This window comes from Bos taurus, chromosome X (genome assembly GCF_002263795.3).
Source record: "Bos taurus isolate L1 Dominette 01449 registration number 42190680 breed Hereford chromosome X, ARS-UCD2.0, whole genome shotgun sequence".
Taxonomy (NCBI): domain Eukaryota; kingdom Metazoa; phylum Chordata; class Mammalia; order Artiodactyla; family Bovidae; genus Bos; species Bos taurus.
Window position 1 is genome coordinate 106,634,036 of NC_037357.1, and position 20,256 is coordinate 106,654,291.

Sequence of the window (20,256 nt, forward strand, 5' to 3'; positions counted from 1 at the left end):
GTCAAATACTACAAGAGGAAAGATGGCGACTGAATAACGGTCATTGGATTTGGCAATGTGGACATAATAGATGACCTTGCAAGTGTAGTTTTGTGAGTGCAGGAAATGAGAGAACTGTCTCCTTTGGTCTTGTTAGGATAAGATAATTGGTCTCTTTATGTGTTTTTTCTTTGGAAGTTTTGTTGATGACTTGGCAGAGAATATGTTCCTTGATGAGGAGGTTACTCATTCAAATATGTCTGCAAACACTGCATACTGCATCTCACTTGAGAGAGTACTGAAAAAAAATGAGAAAATTAAAAGACCTAAGAAATAAAGAGACCTGTTTATCTCTGTTTCACCTAGAAATTTCTAAAGTTACATCCCATAAAATTCATACATATGCGTGCATGTGTATAAGGCCCACAGTCTCTTAGCTGAAAACCTTTTGGTCAGATATAACTTAAAAATCAAAATATTTCAGATTTCAGAAAAACAAATAGACAGTGCATATTTTAGGTAATTCTGCCAACAAGGAATCAAACACATCGACTGTTTTGCTTTGTGGCAAATTATGCTCTGAGATAGAGATTATCTTTACTGACATTTTATTTAACACAAATTCACTATGGGAATCACAATAATTTCACAAGCCAACAGCATGTATGATAAAGTCTGTTAATGAGTCAATAAAGAAATAAAACTCCACAAAGGGAACCCTCCTACACTGTTGCTGGGAATGTAAATTGGTGCAGGTACTAAGGAAAACAGTATAGAGATTACTCAAAAAGTTAAAAATAGAGTTGTTATATGATCCAGCAATCCCACTCCTGGGTATATACCCAGACAAAACTACAATTTGAAAAGATACATACACCCTTATGTTCATAGCATCACAATTCACAAACAACCTAGATGTCCATCAATGATGGATGGATAAAGATGTGGCACATATATATAATGGGATATTATTCAGCCATAAAAATAATGAAATAATGCCATTTACGGTACATGTATGGACCCAGAGATGATCATATTAAATCAGTCAGAAAAAGACAAATATCATATGATATCACTTATATGTGTAAACTAAAATACGGCACAAATCAACACATCTACAAAACAAAAATAGACTCACAGATACAGAGAATAGCCTTGTGGTTGCTAAGGGGGAGAGGGGCAGGGAAGAAAGGATTGGGAGTTTGGGGTCAGCAGATGTGAACTACTATTCGCATGGATAAATAAGGTCCTGCTGTATAGCACAGTGGACTATGTTCAATATCCTGTGACAAATCATAATGGAAAAGACTATGAAAAATAAATAGTCCTCTAGTCCAATGACAGATTAATCACACATTGTCCCAGGAAAGGAGAGATGAAGGGAATAAAGTTCCAGTTTAGTTGGAGGTGTACATCTATGAGTCGGTACTTGAGAGAGACAGCTTTACCAACCAAGAGCTGACTTCCAGCAGCTAGGTGAAAACCGAAAAAAACCCTATTATTAGAGCATGTTGCTGGGAAATGGTGGCCCTGGTGTTGGCTGTTGGCAGGCAAGATGATTCTTTCCAGGGGCCACTGCATGGCTTTCACCACTGTCACTCAAAGACTCATCTTTACCATCACAGAAGCTAATGTCCCAACACTTGCAGAGAACTAGATTAGCAAAGGGTAGCTTTGCCCAGACTGAAACTCTCTATCCTCACAAACACTGATACTTATAGTCTAAATACCCAATCACTACTGTTGCTTCTTCTTGTTTCTACTAATAAGCAAAGGAGATAAAAGCAAAAATAAAGGAGATAAAAGCAAAAATAAACAAATGGGACCTGATTAAACTCCAAAGCTTTTGCACAGCAAAGGAAACCATCAGCAAAATGAAAAGACAATCTACCTAATGGGAGAAAATACTTGCAAATGATACGATCAATAAGGGGTTAACATCCGACATATATAAACAGCTCATCCAGTTCAACATGAAAAAAACAAACAACCTGATTAAAAACAGAAAGAAGAACTGAATAGACATTTTCCACAGAGGAAATACAGATGGCCAACAGGCACATGAAAAGATGCATGACATCATTAATCATCAGGCAAATGCAAATCAAAACCACAATGAAATATTGCCTCACACTTGTCAGAATCGCTATCATCAGAAAGCAAATAACAAATGTTGGAGAGAAAAGAAACTCTTATACTGTTGGTGGGAATATAAATTGGTGCTTTCACTGTGGAAAACAGTATGGAGGTTTCTCAAAAAGCTCAAAATAGAACTACCGTATTACTCAACAATTCTACTCCTGGGTATATATGCAAAACAAACAAACAAACACTATTGTGAAAAGATCCCTGCACCCCAGTGTTCACAGCAGCATTATTTACAATTGTCACAATACAGAAGCAACCTAAGAGTCCGTGTACAGATGAAGGGATAAGGAATGAAAAAGGAATGACAATTTGCCATTTGCAGAAACACGGATGAACTTGAATGGCATTACACTAAGTGAAATAAGTCAGAGAAAGACAAATACTGTATGACATCGCTTATATGTGGAATCTAAAAAACTGATGACTATAACAGAAAAGAAGCAAACTCCTACACATAGAACAAACTAGTGGTTACCAGTGGGGAGAGGAAGGGGGAGAGACAATATAGAGGTAGGGGATGAAAAGGTACAAATTATTAGATATAAATAGGCTATAATGATACATTGTACAGTGCAGGGAATATAGCCAATATACCCAATATTATAAATGGACTATAACCTTTAAATTTTGTGAATCACTATGTTGCATACCTCTAACTTACATAATATTGTATAGCAGCTATACTTCAACTGAAAAAAAGAAAATCTGACATCTGAAAATCTGACAGTTTCCTCAAAAGAAGAAGGTACAGAAATACCATATTAAAAAGTAAAATGATGCCAAATCACTTTGAGAAATGTTTTCACCAACCACATGCTGTATAGGTTAATTACGTGTTTCAAAGCTATGAATTGAATTATATCTGGAGGTGGGTATTGACTGATGAGTGAAAGCCTCTGAAAGGGCATTTGTATGGTTCCATTGTCACTGTTCTATATTGTTCTCTCCTCTCTCTGAGGCTGCAGCACATTTTGTCATTCTTTGAAGATGTGGCAGCTTCATGAAAACAATCTACTGAACTGTCTGAATCGCATCTTGTCTTTGCTAGAGAATATAAGAAAAGGAACAGACAGCTAAGAACCATTTGCAAGAGACATGCACTATATAAATTAGGTTGATAAAGTGATTAGCAGCTTGGGGGAAGAATAGCACACTTGTCAGCCTCCTTGGTTCTGCAGAATGCCAGTGGTATCCAGAATTGGTGCTGAGCAGGAAGATGAGGGGAGTGGGTGGAGGAAGAGAGAGATGGTTACTCTCCCTGAAGCCCTTAGGATACAGAAAAGGACTTTGGCTTGGCAAGAAATCCTCCCAATTAATTCTTTTTTAAATCCTTAGTCTCTTTTAGTCTTTAAACTCTTCATAGGTACATTCATACATTTTTCTTTGAGAAAAATGTTAGTTTGCTTCAACTTTTCTTGCTTATATTACAAGATGAACATTTTCATCCATGGGATTAAAGAACACAATTTTTAACACCTCTAAAATGTTTTTCATAATTATGTATACAAGTTATTTAATCAATCCTAATTATTAAAAAGTGTAGGTTGTTCCCAAATATTGTACTCTTAAAAAATACTGCCATCTTGAACTCCTTGCATGTACATATTAGTGAACATTTATTTCCTAAGAACGAATATCTTTGAGGCTTAAGGGTTCAAGATTACAAAACATTTTAGGGCTTTTGATTTAAATAGTAAAGTTACCATTCGTAAAATTGTTATAATTTGTTTCAGGCTGCCACTGTATGATTGGGTGCTTTCATCTCACCCTCAGCAACAGTATTTTTATTTGATTAAATAAAGGTGTAAAGAATATCTTGTTGAGTAGTAATTTATATTTTTTGGCTATTTGAATTACTTTACATTTACCAGAAACTCCATTTCTTTTCTTTTTTTTTTAAATTGAGGTATAACTGACATATAACATTATATATTGGTTTCAGGTATAACAACATAATGATTATGTTATCTTAGCAACTTTCAAATATGCAATACATTATTATGAACTATAGTTACCATACTGTATGTTACATCTTGAGGACTTATTTATAACTGCAAATTTGTACCGTTTTTACTTCCTTCACCCATTTTACCCACCCCCACCCCTCTTTGGCAACCACCCTAACTGATCCTTAACATTATTCTAGGAGATCACCTTCAAGGTTGTATTTTAGTAGGTGTTTACTAGAAAATTTCTATCATTCATTTTGGGTTTGCTTGAGAGTCAAGAATTTTAAACACAGAGGCTAGATCAAAAACCTTCAGACAACAGCTGTTGACAGCTTGTTTCCCCAGCTAATTGAGCTGTGTTGTGGGAAAACCTTGGTTTCTTGGAGCAGGAGATGTGGTTTAAAAACTCAGTCCCCAGTGTACTAGACCTGGTTAACTGGGACAAAATATCAGCTCTTGCTGAGACAGGCTTCTTGTCTATAAAGTGAGAGTGTTTCCCATACCTATCTCACAAAACTATGGAGAAATCCACAAAATAATATGAAAGAAAAGCATATGTACAAGGTAAAGCACCAGATACTCATTAAAATTTATTTTAAAATTTGCTGTAAAGCAGGACAAAGATTTGACCAGGACACAGACCTAAGGTTTCCAGAAAAAATGAGGAATTGTATTTAGACAGTAATAGTGTTTATTTGGTGCTTCTGTGGTGACTTAGTGTTAAAGTATCCCCTGCAATACAGGAACAGCAGAAGATGCGTGTTCAGTCCCTGGTTTGGGAAGATCCTCTGGAGGAGGAAACAGTAATCCATTCCAGTATTCTAATCTGGGAAATCCCATGCACAGAGTCTGGCGGACTACATCATGGGGTCACAAAGAGCTGGACACAACTGAGCAGCTAAGCAGGAGCACAGGTGCTTCTTTTGTAACTTTTATATCACCATTTCCTGTCCTCAAAGACAAATTAGTAACCTTATCCATGTACTATATTCATTCTCTTTGCTCACATTCTTTAATTCATACTCTTCTAGGTATTTCCTCCACCCTTGTGAAAACAGTACCTGACTTCTGTAACTCATTGTCTAGACATCTGAATGACTTTCTTTGGTTCTTGATTTTGTAATACAGTCAGTACAATGTAACTGATAGGATCTCAAAAAAAAAAAACAGTCTATTAATTATGATATGTTTTAACGTTAATACTTCTTATCTAGGGATGCATGTCCTCCCTGAGAATGCAACAGATACAAGATTCTAAATACTAGCCAGTGCTCATTCTGGCCAGGCCCAGCTCACCAGGGCTGGTGACACTGTTTCTACTTACATCATAGAACTTAGTTACATCTGTCATATATTTTGGAGAAGGCAATGGCACCCCACTCCAGTACTCTTGCCTGGAAAATCCCATGGATGGAGGAGCCTGGTAGGCTGCAGTCCATGGGGTCGCTAAGAGTCGGACACGACTGAGCGACTTCACTTTCACTTTTCACTTTCATGCACTGGAGAAGGAAATGGCAACCCACTCCAGTGTTCTTGCCTGGAGAATCCCAGGGATGGGAGAGCCTGATGGGCTGCCATCTATGGGGTCGCACAGAGTCGGACACAACTGAAGCGACTTAGCAGCAGCAGCAGCAGCAGTCATATATGTATGTGCTCATATTTAGGTAGTTTTGGCCAAGCTCTGAAGTTGTGGAAGCTCAACAGTGTGTCTTATTCTTTCTTTTTCTCCATTACACTAATTCAGCTTTCTTAAGGAAGGATGCGCCTGGAAATTTCCTAGAGAAATGGCCCCAAGACTAGATAGACCTATAAGGTATAGGAGTTGGAGTCATCTTACCAGGAGAAGTGAGAGAGCCCAGAGTACACCCGGAAGGTGACAGAGAGAGCCACCAGGATGTTAGAGGGGATGCAGGCCCTTCTCTGCATCTGACCATGAGGAAGAGCAGGAAGACAGCGTGTCTCATGACTGGCAATGTTATCCTTGATCCATTACTTCAGGTGGTGCCTGTCAGTCCCTTTACTGTGAAGGTACCTTTTCCCTTTTTATTAATATGTATCTTGCATGGAGATACTTTGAGACTAGGCAAACAACCCATTTCTGGTTGTACTTTTGTCCTCTAATTTTAGCATCCTATGATAGATAATTCCCTGGTGTTTGTCTACTTGAGATTTTTAATTTCCATCATTTGATTTATTAACTGAAAATCTACATGAAAGAGCTACCCCTCTCCCCTGTTTACCAGACATGGTTTGTTTTTTAAAAGGGTGAAAAATTGAACTGCATCAAAATATTAGTATTTTAGAAACTGGTCTTTCTATATCAAGTGTTTTGTAATAACTCACTCTCTTTGATTTCAACACAGTGACAGTATGTGTGTGTGTGTTGGGGGGAGATGTGGCGTACACATCTGCCTTACAAAGGCCCATTTGTTCCCTTGGTCATGACTGACAGAAGAAATTCATGTCACAGGTTTGACATATCCAAGGGGAGTACAACACAGCGATGCAACACAGTTGGGTGACATTACACAACACAGTGAGAGAAACAAGCCCAGTGTATCTTATCCCAACACAGTAAGCAAGTAAAACTAAAAAAAAAAAAAAAAAAAAGAAACAGCTTTTTTGGAAAAAAAAAAAAAATAATACAATAAATAAAATAAATCTATAAAATAGTAAATAAAAAACAAAATAACATGGAATAAAGTAAACTATGGGTTTTAAAAAAGTATTCTCTAATATCACTTTAATTTCATCTCCAAAGTAATGATTGACATTTAATCTAGGCTTTTCTTCCAAAAGTACCCATATTCCCAAAGTATGAATTCATTTCACAGAATCATACTCTAATTGTCTAGGCCAGGGAGTCTTAAATGACCTCCAAATTTCAAATGAATTACCTTTGCTTCATTAAAAAGAATAGCATTATGGGACTTGATATTTACCCTTGGTTTGTTTAAAAAAAAAACCAAAACTACACATTTTCTTTTGGTACAAATTACCTTAATATAAAGAAATTGCAATCTGAGCCAGAGAATTTTATCACCTATCCAAAAGGGCAGCAAAATTATATGATAATCTTTTCCTTGCCAAGATAACTGAGTACATTAAAAAATTCAGCTACTGTGTTATTTTTCCAAAGGCATTAGTCCTTCTCAAAGTATTTCTCCAGATGTTAAAACAACTAAGTGACTTGATCCATTCAGATAATTCTACTATCAAATGTGAAAACAAACCCAGCAAGTCTGATTAATGGCATCAATTTTTTCAAAGTGCTTTGAACTTGCTCTAATAGGTAAATACTTGGCTGCAGATACTGTAGACTGGCTACTCAAAAGCTTTTTATAATTCCTCTCCCTTGCCTTCCTCTACTAAAGAGACTGGTAAGCTCACTAAGTCACTGGTTCAGACACCCTTGTAGCCAAGGTAGCCAGATGAGACATAGTTCTAGTGGTTAGCAAGACGTATGTAAAGGCCTTCAGAAAAGGGAGGAAAGGAGGACTTTTCTGGTGGTCCAGTGGATGAGAGTCCAACTGCCAATGCAGGAGACCTGGGTTCGATCCCTTGGTCGGGAAGATCCCCTCGAGAAGGAAATGGCAATCCACTCCAGTATTCCTGCCTGGAAAATCCCATGGATGGAGGAGCCTGGCAGGCTACAGTCCATGGGGTCACAGAGTTGAACACGACTGAGTGACTTCACTTTCCTTCCTGTCCTTTTATATGTTTAAACCACTGTTTCCAGACTTTTTTTTAAAAAGAGAATTATATTCTTAGAGATACATATGTATAATGAATTTCCCAGAAATAGGATAAAAAATAAATAGATTCCACAGGAAATCTGGCTGTTCATAATAATGCTTTTAGACTTTGGGTTATGAGGGAAAAAGCCCCAATAATTCTTAATACAGAAAAATTATGCTGATGCTTTTTGGTTCTGATTTAGTTCCTCCAGGAAGGAAAAAAAAAAAAAAAAGTCAATACATCTAAATGCAAATTACAGAAATCACATTTCCCCTCAAATGTATCCCATAGGAGATAATACCCACTCTCAAGTATTTAAATTACCAGAAAACTTTTTCCATTCCCTCTTGGTACTTTCACCTAGGAGAAACTTGACTGGATGGATGGAAGAGAATTAAATTCCCTTACAAGCAGACAAAACCACAATTTAAATGCACTGAAAGATATGAAAGGAGGAGGGTGGCCAAGATCAAAGAATAGGAAGACCCTGAGCTAACTTCTTGCCAAGGGTGTACCATAATTATACCTCTTTTCACAATTGTTAATGAGAAAGATCAGAAACCTAAAAGATCTTCTACAACTAAAGATACAAAGAAGAAACCACAATGAGATGGGTAAGAGGGGTGGAGACATGATATAGTCAAGACCCATATTTCTGGGTGGGCAAACCACAAACAGGAGGATAATTACAAATGCGTAGGTTCTCCCCAAGAAGGAAGGGGTCTGAGCCCTATCTGGGCTCCCCAGTCCGGGGATCCTGAACCAGGAAGATGAGCCTCCAGAATGTTTGGCTTCGAAGGCCAGTGGGGCTTACTTTTGGGTGAGCCAGAGGGTTGTGGGAAATAGAAACTCCACTCTTAAATGGCACACACAGAATCTGCTCCAGGATTCAGAGCAGAAACAGTCATTTGAAAGGAGTCTGGGTCACACCCAACTGCAGACCCTCCTGGAGAGAAGGAGGTGATTGGAGCTCACTACTTAGGGACACAGACACAGGGGGCAGCCATTTGGGGAAGCTTGCAATACCACAAGGACACTGGCAAGTTTCATTTTGGAAATGTCTCTCTAGCTTATTAGTACTGGCACCAGATGCATCCACCAGCCTTTGGCACTGATACTGGGACACGTCAGGCCAAGCAACTAACTGGGGGGACAGAGCCCACCCACCAGCAGGTTGGCTGCATTAAGAACCCCCTGAGCCCTCAGGCACCTGAGGACACAGCCTTGTCAACCAGAGGACCCAGGACTCAGTCCCACATATCAGTGCACCAGCACCAACCTTAGGACCCCCCAGAGCCTTGGCCACGCCCACCTGACCGCAGACACACTGACTCTGGGACACCCAGGGCCCTTTGGTTAGAGACCACAGGACCTGGCTGCACCCACTGATGGGCCAGCAGTAGTCCCAGAACTGACCTCACCCACTAGTATGCAGGCACCAGCCCCAAGATCACCACAACCTCACAGCTGACTGTGTCGGGACCTAGCCCACTCATCAGCAAACCGGCACCAGCCCAGGGATTCCCTGAACTCTAGCCATGCTTATCTCCAGCTCCTGACCAGGTCATTCAGGAGCCCTAGTCTTGCAATCACTTAGCCTGGTGATTTGAAATGCTTTCCCAATGTAAACTGGTACGTAATAGGGCTCAATATGAAGTACAATCATACCTATTCTTGAACATTCACGTTTTGATCTATATTTCATCATCTCTATGCTTTTTATTTATAAGAGTCTGGTAGTTCATATCTGCACATAAACCAATTTTAATTTGACCAACTCAAACCAGGTTAAATCAGGAATTAAATAAATGCCTGTTTACTACTGATTTCAGTCAAGATTTTTGGTCTGAAAAAGCTAAAACCAACTTTGAGTCACTGAAGCAGGGAAAGAAGTTTTAGAAAGCATAGACTCAGCAAGAAGGATAAAGAATCAGGTTCAGAAACGGTAGGAACTGGTTGGAATAGGTAAGATCATATCACAGCAATAATAATCTTAAAATGCTGAGGCTGGTACAGACTGTGTTGCTACTAAGTACCCACTGTTACTACCTCAGGAGTCACCAGGCGCTTATAAATGGATTTCACCACTTCTGAGTACTCTCATATCCCCTGCCTCTACTTCCCAAACAAGAAAGGTATTCAGACACTGATTTTTTTTAAGTTTAAATAACTGTCCAATTAGTGATTCAATTAATTTTCAAATTTTTCCAACAAATACGATTCAAATTCAGATTGTTAAAGGCAAATATTTGTATATATATTATATTGTGCATATAAAATGTTTATTGCATATATTTGAGGAATGAAAGCAATCACAGGAAATAAGGATTGATTTCATAATCCTTTAATAACTTAGTAACATTTTATCAAGTAAATATTTCAGATTCTACAAAAAACATTTTGGCTACTTTAATATTATAGGGAAACTGAAAATGACCTTTGACTCAGACAACTGATTTAGAGAGGAACAGTATCTACCAGACGAATTTCTTAGATGTCTTCCTTTATTCTGTTTTAATTTTAACACTTTTAATTTAAATAAAATATTTTCTTATAGTTGACTAAACAATAATACCCCCAAGTGGGCAAGAGAGGAACACAGACTGTTGGCATTCTTGCTAGCAACAAGAACCAGTTCAAACTCTGTACACATTTGAAATGGAAATAAAATGGACTACATTGGTTAAAAATACACCAGTGGATGTTTTTGTAAGTATGTAGTTCGGAGAAGGAAATGGCAACCCACTCCAGTGTTCTTGCCTGGAGAATCCCAGGGACAGCAGAGCCTGGTGGGCTGCCATCTCTGGAGTCGTACAGAGTCGGACACGACTGAAGCGACTTAGCAGCAGCAGCAGCAGCAATAGGGGTAAGGCACTTCCATAATTACTGGAGGAAATGCAAATTTGAGAAAACTCTCAAAACTTCAAATGCACATATCTTTGGAATCAGCAATTTCACATTTAGGAATTTATTCTGAAGATATACTTGCATGCATTCATGGGAAATGGTACGTGTACAAGATTATTCCTACAGCATAGCTTGTAACAGCAATCTGGTTATGAAAGTGAAAGTGAAAGTTGCTCAATCGTGCCCTACTCTTTGCAACCCCATGGACTATACAGTCCATCCAATTCTCTGGGCCAGAATACTGGAGTGGGTAGCCAATTCTCTTCTCCAGGGGATCTTCCCAACCGAGGGATTGAACCAAGGTCTCCCATATTGCAAGCAGATTCTTTATCAGCTGAGCCATCAAGGAAGCCCAGGAATACTGGAGTGGGTAGCCTGTCCATTCTCTAGGGGATTTCCCTGACCCAGGAATCGAACAGGGGTCTCCTGTATTGCAGGCAGACTCTACCAGCTGAGCTACCAGGGAAGCCCAATCTGGTAATAAAAGTTCATAAATAAGGGACTGACTGTAAATGACGGCACATTAACAGAAGAAAATATTACTGAATAGAATGAACAAAGTCTGCGAAACTTTGTTTCTCAGAAACCATAACTTACTGCAACTGACTCAATTTCATTCCTTTTTATGGCCGCATTCAGTTCAGTTCAGTCACTCAGTCATGTCAGACTCTTTGCGACCTCATGGACTGCAGCACACCAGGCCTCCCTGTCCATCACCAACTCCCAGAGTTTACCCAGACTCATGTCCATTGAGTTGATGATGCCATCCAATCATCTCATCCTCTGTCATCCGCTTCTCCTCCTGTCCTCAATCTTTCCCAGCATCAGGGTCTTTTCAGATGAGTCAGTTCTTCGCATCAGGTGGCCAAAGTATTGGAATTTCAGCTTCAACATTAGTCCTTCCAATGAACACTCAGGACTGATCTCCCTTAGGATGGACTGGTTGGCTCTCCTTGCAGTCCAAGGGACCCTCAAAAGTCTTTTCCAACACCACAGTTCAAAAGCATCAATTCTTTGGTGCTCAGCTTTCTTTATAGTGCAACTCTCACATCTATACATGACTACTGCAAAAACTATAGCTTTGACTAGATGGACCTTGCTGACAAAGCCATGTCTCTGCTTTTTAATATGCTTTCTAGGTTGGTCATAACTTTTTTTCCAAGGAGTAAGTGTCTTTTAATTTCATGGCTGCAGTCACCATCTGCAGTGATTTGGAGCCCCCCAAAAATAATACTCCATTTTATATATGTACCACATGTTCTTTATCCATTCATCTGTCAATGGATGGCTACGCTGCTTCCATGTCCTGGCTATTGCAAATAGTGGTGCAGTGAACACTGGGATACATGTATTCCTGGCTTAGGAAGATCCCCTGGAGGACAGCGTGGCAACCCACTCCAGTATTCTTGCCTGGAGAATAGCAAGGACAGAGGAGCCTGGAGGGCTACAGTCCATGGGGTTGCAAAGAGTTGGACATGACTGAGTGACTCAGCACTGCACAGCACAGTGGGAATCTGCTGTATAGCATCTGTGATGACCTTGATGGGGGAACGGGGATGTGGGAGAGAGGCTCAAGAGGGAGTGGATGTACGTATGCATATGGTTGATTCACAGTGTTGTACAGCAGAAACTAAGACAACATTGTAAAGCAATTCTATTTCAAATAAAAAAAAGTTTCAAAAAAAAATAAATAAAGGAGACAATCTCCAATTTGGTTTAGATGAAAAAGGAAATATTCATAAAATAGATGGGTAATATATGGATATACTATATATGAGTCTATAAAGATACACATGTGTATCATATTGTGTGTGATATTTATTTTTATTTATTTACCCACCCACCCACCCTTCCATCCATTCATCCCCTGGTATAAGTCTAAGAATTTACAGCATTCTGCCTTTGATGACAGAGGATAATTTTAGAGTCATGTGACTAGGAACAGGGTAGAAGTAAAAACCTTGGTTATAAACTTATTTTTTAAGTTATAAGTAATTTGTAATCTGTTACCTATCTCACAAGAGAAATTAAAACATATATAAATTAGTGGAAAACTTCAAGTCTGACACGATGGAACAAGTTACTATTAATATCTCTTCACAAAATGCATACTCTACTGGAAGAGCTTAACATCAGTGCTTGCCTCGTGGCTGCAAACAATCCCCTTGGTTCTCTAATAGGTCCTATTTTCTATCCACTGGATATCGGCATTGTTGTCCACTGTTGCACTTAAATCTCGCTGACATCATCAACATCAGTATTAACATCAGCAATAGCTGGCAACAAAGCAAACATCTGGGAGTTTGTTTGGAGCAGCCCAGCTCAGGAAAAGAAGGCAGAGGAATTCCTTGTACAGGTCGAACTTTCTATCAAAGGGGGATGCAATATAATGAGGAATGAATGACACCTGGGGCAACATCGTTAGTCAGAGGAGTTATCAGATGGCCTCCCCAGATCCTCATGATCAGCTCTGACAGAAAAACACATATTGTGGAGGAAACACTGGTAAAAATGCTGCATGACCCTTGTCTCAATGTATTCAGGATATAACATGAAGCTAGAAAATATGAATGTTAACTCAGAAGTCATTGCAAGTGATGTGGGAGAAGACTCCACTTAGGTTATTAAGTAGATGGCAAAATGACCCATGTGACAATGACACAGAAAGGACTAACTTTAGGGGAGAAGACTGATGAAGGGATTACTTTAAAATATGTCTATCTCTTTTTTTATAAACTAATATGTCAAACTTCATAAAATGATTTACTTGTCCTAAATATACACTTTGTTGAATTACACTTTTTTTTTCTTGCTTTTCTGACCTGTTATCATAATAACATACATTCCATACCAATCCCATGGTCCACTGAATGAATATTGAAATTCTCTGCAAAGGAATGCTCATCAAAAATATTTGAAATATGAAATTCTGAAATCAAGTAATACCAAATGAAGTCCCTTTTTTTTTTGCCTGTGAATGAGTGACTTAGTTACTACCTTATCTCAGTTCAGTTCAGTTCAGTTGCTCAGTCACGTCCAATACTTAGCGACCCCATGGACTGCAGCATGCCAGGCTTCCCTGTCCATCATGAACTCCTGGAACTTACTCAAACTCATGTGTGAGTCAGTGATACTATCCAACCATCTCATCCTCTGTAGTCTTCTCCTCCTGCCCTCAATCTTTCCTAGCATCAGGGTCTTTTCCAATGAGTCAGTTCTTTGCATCAGGTGTCCCAAGTATTGGAGTTTCAGCTTCAGTATCTGTTCTTCCAAGGGATATTCAGGACTGATTGCCTTTAGGATGGACTGGTTTGAGCCCCTTTCAGCCCAAGGGACTCTCAAGAGTCTTCTCCAACACCACAGTTCAAAAGCATCCATTCTTTGGCGCTCAGCTTTCTTTATAGTCCAACTTTCACATCCATACATGACTACTGGAAAAACCAGAGCTTTGACTAGATGGACCTTTGTTGGCAAAGTAATGCCTCTGCTTTTTAATATGCTGTCTATGTTGGTCATAAACTTCCTTCCAAGGAGTAAGTATCTCTTAATTTCATGGCTGCAGTCACCATCTGCAGTGATTTTGGAGCCCCCAAAAAATAAGGCCTGTCACTGTTTCCACTGTTTCCCCTTCTATTTGCCATGAAGTGATGGGACCAGATGCCATGATCTTAGTTTTCTGAATATTGAGTTTTAAGCCAATTTTTCACTCTCCTCTTTCACTTTCCACAAGAGGCTCCTTACTTCTTCTTTGCTTTCTGCCATAAGGGTGGTATCATCTGCATATCTGAGGTTATTGATATTTCTCCTGGCAATCTTGATTCTAGCTTGTGCTTCATCCAGCCTGGCACTTTGCATGATGTACTCTTCATATAAGTTAAATAAACAGGTTGACAATATACAGCCTTGATGTACTCATTTCCTGATTTGGAAACCAGTCTGTTGTTCCACGTCTAGTTGTAACTGTTGCTTCTTGACCTTCATACAGATTTCTCAGGAGGCAGGTCAGGTGATCCGGTATTCCCACCTCTTTAAGAATTTTCCAGTTTGTTGTGATCCACACAGTTATAGGCTTTGGTGCAATCAATAAAGCAGAAGTAGATGTTTTTCTGGAACTCTTGCTTTTTCGAAGATCCAACGAATGTTGGCAATTTGACTACCTTATCTAAAATCTTGCAATACGGTTTTAGATTATTTAGTTTAAAAAAAGAAAAGAAATAAAACAAGAATAGAAAGAAAAATGGAGAACTTGAGATCAGAAAATCTATGGTGAATTAAAAATTATACTGACAAATAGAAAATATGGACAACAAAGTTTTAAGCATCTTGGGTCAAGAGCTTGTAACTATATTCACATAATAAAATTTGATCTTCAGCAAAAATAATCCGTTCACTATTGCAATGAGCTTACTATATCAGGGTTGTAGAAGTGGCATGTGCTATACCATGAAATCACATCTGAGTGACACCAAATATAATATCAAAAACTGACAATGGTTTCCCCTCTTTCTTCCTTTTCTCTTTTTTCCTTCTCTTCCTCCTTCATTTTTTCCCCCTTTTCTTCTTCCCTTTTACATTTCCACTCTGAAGTACAAGCTAGGCTAGTTTGTACACCATGATTTGTGCAAGTTGTTTTTGGCAAGCCTGAATTAACCACCAGTCCAATTCCAATTCATTTCAGTGGTGTTTTATCAAGCCTGGATATCCTGACACCCTCTAGGAATGTGTCTTGATGGACCAGTCCTCGATCAAACTTTGAATAGGAGAGGTATATACCTATGCAGCACATGAGTGCTCTAATGAGGCCATGTGTAGCATGCTATGGAATGATAAGAAAGGAGGCAATTGATTGCACATGGGGGAATCTGGGAGCCTTCCTCTAAAAGGTGATGTTTGATCTTGCAAGTAACAGTAAATAGGAATTTGCCAGACACACAAGATGGTGAGGCAGGGCATTTCATACAGAAGGGAACAAGAAGAAATACAGTCAGTCCAGTCAATAGCAACAGATTACTTGATTTTGAATTTTTTTTTTCTTTTAGGAAATATTTCTGGATGTGAATTTCTAAAGCTAGAGTCTAATGCTACTTTGGCCCTGCTGGTGTGAAGTGAGTTCATGTTGAGAGCACATTCAAATAATGCCAGCCTTGGCCTGAAAGGACATGAAAGTGCTGTTGATCATCTATCTTATAAAGTGGTCCACAGGGGGCTATTGATGCCAAGGTGGCCTAGACTCCCTCAAGGTGATCAAGGAAGGCCCTGAAAATGTTAGTGGATTATAATGACAAGATATTAGGGAAGCATCCTGAAAACAGGCATTCATAAATGGAATGTTCTAATTTGGGAGATTTCTCAAAAATCTGAAATGGCTTGCTCTCAGAATATCCAAAAGCTTATGCAGGACACTATTTGAGGCATTCAAATATTTCTCTGCACATCCAACAATATTGATGAAAACTATTTTAACCATTTCTGGAGTTTTCTTTGGGGATTAAGGAAGAGATACTGCTTGTATTTGTATTAGATGTTTTCTTTTCCTTAGATTATTGCCATCCCCATGGGAATATAATTCCCAGGGTGCATGTACTTGAGTTTATTTGCTGTATAAATCCATTTTTATATCCTTTTGGTTGTCTAAGCTGTATTTATCTATAAATACAGGTTGTGATTCTATTCACATAACAGGTGTAGAGGTATGTACATTGTAAAGAAAATGAATTTCTATATTTTATTTACATTATTGATCTGAAACTTGAAAACTGTAACTTAGAAATGACTTGATCCCAAATCACCTTCATGTGATGAGATTCAAATGCACTGAAGCTGTAGAATTTTATAGCTAAAGACATCTTAGAGATGATTTACTTCAGTTTCCTCATATTGAATATAGGAGACTTAAGTCAGATGAGTCCATTGCTTGCTCCTGATTCCTCAGTTAATGCAAATATCCTAGAATTAGAATATCAGTTTCCAGATTTCCAGCACTGCGTTCCTTCCTTTGCTTTACTGTGGATACTCCTATATGCCTACCTTTTCATTAAGTATAATCATAAAATTAGAGGCTTTGAGGGACCCTCAAGGATCACTTAGTGCCTTTGTTCTCTGAGTGGATAGAACTATTGTGTTCTGCCCAGATTTTAAGCTATTAATTTCTGGAGAAACCGACATATAGTAAATTAGAGTATTCTTCAAATGTCATCCTCAAATTCTCATCTTTCTCTTTAAATAAATGAAGTGAGTTTCATTCCTAAGTGGGATATTATTGTATCTTGGCACAAGCATTCTTTTGTATTACAGAAAAATGCAATGGAAAATGGCATATAATTTGTCAGCAACATATCCATTCTAAAATTTAAAAGAAGAAAGAAAACCCTCATTGCTATCTTTGAAAGAGCAGTCTCATTAAAAGATGCTTATGAATTGTCTCAGTTGCCAAGGATTCACTTAATCCTACTGAGTCATTATGTGGTACAAGTTTTCTTTTTTTTTCACCCTCCCTGGGATTTTTGCTGTGAAAATCAGCCTAGATATAATTCTGCAAAAAAAAAAAAAAAAACACCACCACCAACAAGAAAAGAAACTGGCTACTCAGTGAATTGGTGCCCTGATGTCGTCAGTTCCCAATATTCTGTAAGTCAGCTAACAAATATCAGGCTTCCCCAGTAGCTCAGCAGTAAAGAATCCGCCTCCCAATGCAGAAGACATGGGTTCGATCACTGGGTCGGGAAGATCCCTTGGAGGAGGAAATGGCAACCCACTCCAGTATTCTTGCCTGGGAAATCCCATGGACAGAGGAGCCTGGCGGGCTACAGTCCACAGGGTTGCAAAGAGTTGGACATGAATGAAGCACACAGCACGCATAACTGATAAAAGCACCAGAAGCAATTTTGCTCATAAAATCAGTCATTCACCAGGTAACCCCAAGGTCCACTGGAATTAAATTTGGTCTATTGTACATAGGCAGCACTGCTACATTATTCAAGGATCTACCAAGAGTTACTCCATATGGAATACTGTATAACAAATCACTTTTGCAAATTGGACCTTGCACTCTACTATCATGCTGTCTTGGGCCACCCTTCCTTACATCTTTGAGGGGTTTTACAAACAGAGTGCCTGGTCCCCATCCCTGCTCTGTCACATGCTAACTGGGCAACTTCGAATTCTCAGTTTCCTTATCTGTAAGATAGGAATAAGAATTCCTAGTTCATAAAGTTTTAATGAAGGTCAAATAAAATAATACTTGAAAAATACTTAAGAAAACTGTTCAGAGTATATGATGTGGAATTAGAAATGTTTCAGCACCGAATATTGATTTAGTTTGTTAGAACAAAACCATAAACTAATGATTTTGATAATATTTAATAAGAAAATGTTAGAGGAAATAATTGGTTTTGATACAAGTGCTTCTGGGAATGCAGAATACAGGGCCCTCTGTTAATACTTATTGAAAAGATAATAGAGAAGGGTGGCAAACATTTGCAAAACAATTATCATTAAAGCACAAGGTATAAACAGCATTAGACATGTGCCAATTCAATATACATGTTTTTATCTTGTCATTATAAAATTGACTTTTGGCCAAGTTTCTTGCAAATGGCAGAATCTCTCTTGTAACATTCTGTTTCCTTTTGCAGAGTTTTATTTTTATCCCTAGTATAATACAAGCTTTAACCTCAAGACTTTAATTACAAGGGGCTTCTCATACCTGTTTTCTATAGAAAATGTCATCTGTTGAGTATGTATGACAGAAAATTGAATTTACTCAACAAAATTGTAAAGTACAACTAGCCCTCTGATGTTTAGTTCAGTATCTATGTGTGTCCTTGGTAAATGTGGTAACACATCTACTACATAGGTGATGTAAATTTATTTGTCCATGAGAAAGCTTTCAAAGGTTAAATTTCTCCTTTGAGGGCCTGTTTGCAGAAAGACATCTATGATACTAACACATTCATCTCAACACAAAATAGAGATTCTTTTTTCTACCATGAATGGTAAGTATAAAGCCAACGTTGACTGTGGCCCAATTATACTGTCTTTACTTGCTCTTTCTCCTACCATTTGACACCTGCTCTACGGCTGACAGAATAACAAGAGCCGAGTCACCAGGGCTCAGAACTGAGTTAACATTCCTGCTGGAACCTGGGTTTTATCTTAATCCTTGTCCCTTCCTATAAATACTGAGTCTCCCACCCCACTTAGATTTGGGGGCCATATGTACTCTTGCTACTTCCTTACTAAGTGCTGGTGTCCTGAGCAGAAACCCAAGCTCACGGCTGGTGTCTGTCACCTGCTGAGAGTTCTCCGAGTTCCAATGTCTGCTAGGCTGTCTGCATCTCTAAACAAGATTTTCCCCAAGACTCCCTGGGCACTTGCTTATTGAAGAAATGACAACCAAACACCAGTTATTGTTAGATTGTGCCTTGATCACATCCCACAGTGAATAATAGTAAATGTAAAATCCTGCAGTTTGAATTAGGGATCTGGTGTGGCTTTTCCCTTTGAGTCTAAGGCTTATCCTAGGTAATGGCATCAAGACAGAGGCTGTCAGGTTAGTAACTGGTTAGCCCTGGGAACAGAAAGGTAAAGAGAATTTCAAGTGGAGAAGAAATTTCTACACTCTCTGTTTTTAACAATGTTGAACTTTATCTGAACCTTGTGCTCCTGGAAAACACTGATGGTTAAAGAAATCTCTCCCATTTATATTCAAGGAAATGGTTCACAACAGAGAAATACACATCCCCAAATGACTTAGAAAAGACTCACAACATTCCCTGACATTCCCTTTATTTCTCTAAGACAAGTACAGACTCAGACTTTCCAAATTCTCATTCTTCATCTCATAAAAGATTAACTAAACTGGGACTTCCTTGGTGGTTCAGTGGCTAAGACTCTGCACTCCCAATGCAGAGGGCCTGGGTTTGATCCCTGATCAGGGAACTAGATCCCATATGCTGCAGCTAAGACCCAGTGCAGCCAAATATATGAACATTAAAGAAAAAAAAAAAAAAAGGTGAGCTAAACTGATTTTTCCTACTAATTAGAACAAAATGGTTGTTAATGAGACTTGGGTTAAGCTTCTCTACTTTCCCAGATCCCTGAACTTTAACCCATCCTCAGCTTGAGCTAACATACAACCCCTTCCTGTGTACAGAATAGCTTCAAGGTAAAATATTCTCTGGTCCAATGCCCAATTTCCTTTTTCATGAAACTTCCCCACACCTCTTTATTTCTAGCCTTGTTTGTGTGTGTTCTAAGTTCCTTCAGTTGTGTCTGACTCTTTGCGACCTTATGGACTGTAGTCTGCCAGGCTCCTCTGTCCATGGAATTTCCCAGGCAAGAATACTGGAGTGGATTGCCATTTCCGATCCTGCAGGGGATCTTCCTACCCAGGGATCGAACTTGAGTCTCTTACATCTCCTGCACTGGCAGGCGGGTTCTTTATCAATAATGCCACCTGGGAAGCCCTTGGTTATTCATCATCATAAAAGAAAAACCCTGTGTGCCTAAGCCTTGAGAGGCTTTCAGAGCTCAC